Below are 6,000 nucleotides of genomic sequence, written 5' to 3' on the forward strand. Positions count from 1 at the left end.
TTCCTATAGTAGCAATGTCTTGGGACGTTCATACTCTTACATTTAGCATAGCTCTGAGATTGAGGACAGCACACCAAGAGATAAGGGGCCGGGTATCGCTAGCGCTAATGGCACCTGGTAAGGAAACACACATACACTCCATTGGAAAAGATGCAACAGAGGAAAGTGTGAAATGAGATACAAATCATAGGGGTAATGGAATAGTCAACATTTTTGGTAGTCCCAAACAAATTGAATAAGTTACCGTTGAAGATTGGGAAGCTATACTAATGTTCGTAATAGAAGAAATTTTAAAAAGCAAAAAAATGAGATGGTTACACATTATGCTGTCTTAAAATGAACAATCCATAGTAGACAGTCTCTGAGATGAGTAACACCCCCAAGAGATACACTGGCCTCTTCTAATGAGAAGCTTGATGCTACTGTGTTTCAAAAGACACGTTATTTCATCTCTCTGGAATTATCTGGGGCAAAGTACTATAAACACACTCAAGTCACCCTTGCACACTGGCTAATGACACGTCTGCCTGACACAGGACTGGGTCCCCGACCTTATCCGCCTTCTACATCAGGAGAAAATCAAGATCATTATGGTTATTTTTTCCACCTGCTTTAAGCCCTCACAGAGTGAGAGACCCAAGTTCACAGGAAAAGGAGCAGAGGCGGGGAAGGGGGGTGGAATCCGTTGCCTCCATAATCTAGTTTTAAGCCATTCACAAAGAACATGCACATAGTTTCTTTGTCTTTCTCTCTTTCTCTTTCATTTCTCTTTTTTCTTTTTCTTGTTCGGAAACAAATTAAAAAATTGTATAGAAGTAGTTACTTTCTTGTTATAGGTAGGAAAAGGAAACAGAATACTGACTGCATAGTTTGGGGGCGTTCTTATGACTTGATAAAAAGGAGATATAGGGAAAAGAAATGCTAATATAAGAAGTGTGCTTGAATGATAAAATACACACATTAGAAAATATAAAAGTATCTGTAAAGTTGATATACCCTTTTTATTACTTTGCAAAACTGGGATAAGGAATATATGCAATATTTAAATGAAACAGCGTTATGTAGGAATCAGATTACATTCAAAGTATCCCACTAGATTTCATCTTTATTTTTAAACCATAAATTAAGTAATACTTTTATGATTGAATTACTCACAAGTTAGGCAATTTTATTCTGTTTTCTGGAAGGAAGACTTCATAGTTATAACCAAGGACATCATCAAAGTATTTGAGGCCAATGAGAATCAATTTTTAGTATATGTGGTTTTGCTTTCATGAAGACGCATGCATTTCTCACATAAGGCCAGAAGATTCAATTAATAAGTACGCTAACGTAAAGCATTAACGTTTATTTCTGAAAATTAAATTCAGAAAATGTCATCTTCTACCTTCAAATGCATTGACATTTCATTAATTACAAAATGAAGTTTGGGGGCCCTTGGGTGGCTCAGTCGGTTAAGCTTCTGCCTTCGGCTCGGGTCATGATCATGGGGTCCTGGGACGGAGCCCTGCATTGGGATCCCTGCTCAGTGGGGAGTCTGCTTCTCCCTCTGCCCACTGCTCCCCTGCTTGTGCTCTCTCTCTCACTGTCTCTCTGACAAATAAATAAAATCTTTAACAAGAATGAAGTTTGTCTTTCCTGCATTTTTCTGTCTGGGCTGAGCTCATGGTTGTTGATCTCTGCCAGCTCCGGCAGCACAGCTGTGTGACACACTTTCTTCGCCTCTTGGCACAACGGCCATCGTCCCGCAGCAGGAGGCCCTGGAGTTGGTGGACGACACTCGCGGCTCACCTATTTAGAGAAAGAAACCCGGCAAAGTAGCATCAGTTCTGAATCTTGACCGACTAATGCATTAGATGTGAATTTGATTCATTACATTTAGGACTATATTCTCTTTCAGTTATTGGAGCAAATCATCAGATTTTGGTTTAATTAAAAAAAAAAGCTTTCACTGTCAATTCACAGGGGTTACTTTTATTTTTCTCTTCTGTTGCCCAGTAGACAGAGTGAGTTTTCAAGCCCATTAAGAAATGCGTAGGTTGTAACTATTAGTGGACTGTTTATCCATTTGCCATATCCAGCCCTAGCCTAATGCCTTCCCCAGAATGGAAACTCAGCTGTGTTGTTAAGTTGCCGCCTGGCCAAGTGCTCTGTGAAGAAGAACGTGGAGATGAGCAGTCAAGGGCCATTATGACTTAAATGCACACGAAGGTCATCTAAAGTTGGCTTAATCTTTTCCCCATTTTCCACAGTCTGTTTAACAGTCACTACCATTGACATTCATGCTTTCTCCCACCTTTGCTAGGATTTGATCTGACCTCACACAGCAGAGGACGCCTGTTCTGTGGTGCGGCCGGGGAGAGCTCCTGTCTGTTTAGGGATTAACCAACTTTGCCACACACTGAAGAGTGATTAGTCTAAGAAAAAGAGAGGAAAGGAAGGAACAATGAAATCATGAATTTGGCTGACACAGCAGTCTAAGAATGCTAAAGAATTTACTATAATGAGTTTCTGAAGAGGACTCTATATTCTATAAATGTATTCTATATGTATTCTATAAATTCTGAATTTGGATTCCCTGACATTTTTCTGATCTTGAATGAATTTTAATTTGTTTACTTATTTATTTTGCCAATATAATATTTCAAGTAAAAAACAAACAAACAAATGTGGGCTTAGTAAGGAGAGACTTTATCAGACAGGATTTTGTAAGTAGAGGGAGAGCATTGCAGGACATGTCAGCCATAGATCTGCGAGTGTCTGAGGGTTAGGCAGGAAAGGGTTTTCTTTTTTAATGAGGAATTAACAGGGCTACAAAGGACTGGGTTTGGGGAAGTAGGATGAAAGTGTGGCCTTATAGGATAGTAGGTCAGAAAATATTTTACAATAAGGCCAGCATATTCTCAAGAGGATCTGTATGCTGGCTTTAACTGAGGGTGAGTCAAAGTTCCTCCTGGGAAAGGAGAGAGACTTAACAGAAGTTTGGGTAACACGCATTTTGTTCTCATTGATTAGTGGGGACAGTAGACTAGCTAATAAAATCATGTGGCAAAGAATAGAAATTTGGACACAAGGTCTACGCCTGGACTTGTCATAGATGAACAAGGGGGGACATCCACATGTTAAAAGCTTTCAAGTATCCCCAACAACTTTAAAAAGATGCTACAACATTAACATAAAGGAGAAATAAAAAGAATATAATTTATAATAAAGTAATATGTATTTTAAAAATGTAAATACTCAGATATGAATTTACCAGAAGTCAAAACGAAGTACATGAGATTCTTGCATTTGTACACAGAGTCACCTGGAGTGGGAAAACCTATGAAAGAGAAAGAAAGAAAGAAAGAAAGAAAGAAAGAAAGAAAGAAAGAAAGAAAGAAAGAAAGAAAGAAAAAGAGAGAGAAAAGGAAAAGAAAAACAGATTCAAGCAGGTGTTTCTTTGGTGATTTAAAACCTGTGATCAGCATAGCCATTAATGACATGATTTTCTGTAATGATGATCAAATCTTGGTAATGTTTCAAAACAAACACAAAACAAACAGTCTTCCCTGAATTTTAAAGTTAGTTGCATTCCTGGTGATGCATTTCTATTAAAACCGTGTGCAAATATTTGTGTCCGTATATATAATGGAGTAGGTCACCAGCCTTGTGTAATTATAAGCAGTTGTCTCACTTACATAAAAGCAGGAGATGGGGACAAGTTTTTTTCTCATGTGGGACCTGAACAAGATGGCCTTAATTTTTCCCTCAGGTTGAATCAACTTCGAACAAGCTTCTTCCTTACTTGAGGCCCCTAACTCTCCTTTTCCTGAAAGCATTTACTTTAGAAAATGGGCAATTATAAACTATTTCTCTGCCTGGTTGAGATGCAGATCTTCTCCCAGCACCTCACCAGTTTTAAAATCAGTTTTAAAATCCGGTTTCTCAAAGACCTGGCGGCCATCTCTGGAATGCAATCATCAAGGAGGTAGGGCCCCTATCTTTGTTCTCTGTAGGAGCGCGCAGGTGCCTAACATCCGTGAGCAACATTAGCAGACACAGAAGGCCAATCCCATTGAGCAGCCCATCCGTAGTCCTCTAGTATTTTTCCATTAGTTCATCCCAATGCTTAAAAACACTCCTACCTTTCCTTCCAGAAGAGTTCAGCTCAATCTCTCTACCCCACTGCAAAAATGTTGGGTGAAGTCTTCCTTGCCTGTCCAACTGACTGGACTCTCCTGCAAGCTGCAATCGACCCACACCCCAGACCCCCACCCACTAAAGGTTGCGACTTCTCTCAGTTATTGTGTAACCAAAACCTCCCATGCCATTTCTCAAAATTCCTTCTGCACATGGTATGACTCTCTGGAGATCCATCGATTTAAAGTATCTGTCACCAGAGGATCAGAGTTTATAACCTGCTTCCATACAACTACTTGTATATAACCTGGAGAAAGTTGCTTAAACTCTTTAAAATTAAGTTTTCTGCTCTTTGTAAATACATAGTAATGATGCCCACCCTATATATGACTAATCCAAACATAAACCTAAACTAGAACCACTTTGTAAGCAAATTACAGGGAATTATCACAGCACACTTGATTTTAAGTTATCTCAATTCAAAAGCATTTGAGAGCGACAAAGAGGCTGAGAACCTTCAGAGAGACTGGTGGAAGCAGGTGGTCACAGGCTTCCAGGGCCTCCTGTAGAAAGCTATTGAAGAACTAATTAAGGGCCAAAGAAAACATTGCCTAAACAAAAAGTTAGATGTAGCTGGGAGACAAAGGCAAAACAACACACAGTAAAAGGCTGGAAGCTTGGTAATTTTCCCAAGGAATTCTAAGCACTGAAAGCCTTGAATAATTAATTTATAAATATGCTACTTCCAGAGAATTTTGTATAAAATATATTAGTAAATACATCATGCATCTAGATATAAATCCATTTAGAATTGGATGGACAAAAACCAGTTTAATATGCTTTATGGATCTAGTTAGGAGATTTTCATGAGTAATTTAAAAAATTGCTCGTGAAAATTTTGCAAGTTCTGCTCTCTGCTCTGACTTTAGGCTCTAACCACTCCATGTAACACATGATTCCTCCTTAGAGAAGACAGAGGAGTCTCTATCACAGACTGTTTGTCAGCCAAGAGCTATGGGACTCTTACTTTGTGCTCCCCGCTGTTCTAAGCCTCGCCATTCAGGGATTCATTTACATTCCACCACGCTTCGGTCGAAGTACTAGTTTACATACACTTGATAATTTCTCCTCCATTCGAAAAATTTCAAAACCTATTTCCTGGATGCCCGATGGAGGATGTACAGAGTTCAAGGAATAAACAGTCACAGTTCTGCCCTCGGAGAGTATATTCTCTGGAAAAAGAAGAGAAGACAATAGAAAGTCAATGTCCCAGGAAATGCAATTGAGATAACATCTTCTATAGTATTTTAGAAACCATAGAAAAGAAAACTGGCCGCTGGTTTGGGAGGTCACATATGTGGCCTTGAACATGCTGTCTGTGACAGTAGGTAACCAGGTGCGGATGGGGTGTGTCGACTGCACTAGCTTTGGAACCTGAAGACCCAGCTTTCAGTACGAAGAAATCACTTCACCTCCCTTCAACTTTTTCTTCAACCTGTAAAATGGGTATAAAATAGACACTGGATCTGGATCCAGTGCTGCTCTCAGCCTGCATGGGCTGGTTCACAATCCAGCATCGTGCTGACATTTTGGGCGCTTCTTCTGCTTGGTCAGGGCCCACGCTGTACTGATTGTCAACTATTCTGAATATCACCTCTGCTTACACCATAGGAGTTTTGTGACTATACAATTGGTTTATGTTAAAATATTTTATAAAATATTATATCAATAATGATAGATAGGTTTGCTCAGAAAGTATTTTGTCAATTTACAATTTCTAACAGTTTGAAAGTATAGTTCATGAAATCGAAAACCGTGATTGATTTCCCCAATGCCATTTGCCCTAAACGGAGAGATTCTAAACTTTTTGACCCCATC

Source organism: Ursus americanus, chromosome 10 (genome assembly GCF_024610735.1).
Source record: "Ursus americanus isolate L20-20 chromosome 10, mUrsAme1.1.p, whole genome shotgun sequence".
Classification (NCBI taxonomy): Eukaryota; Metazoa; Chordata; class Mammalia; order Carnivora; family Ursidae; genus Ursus; species Ursus americanus.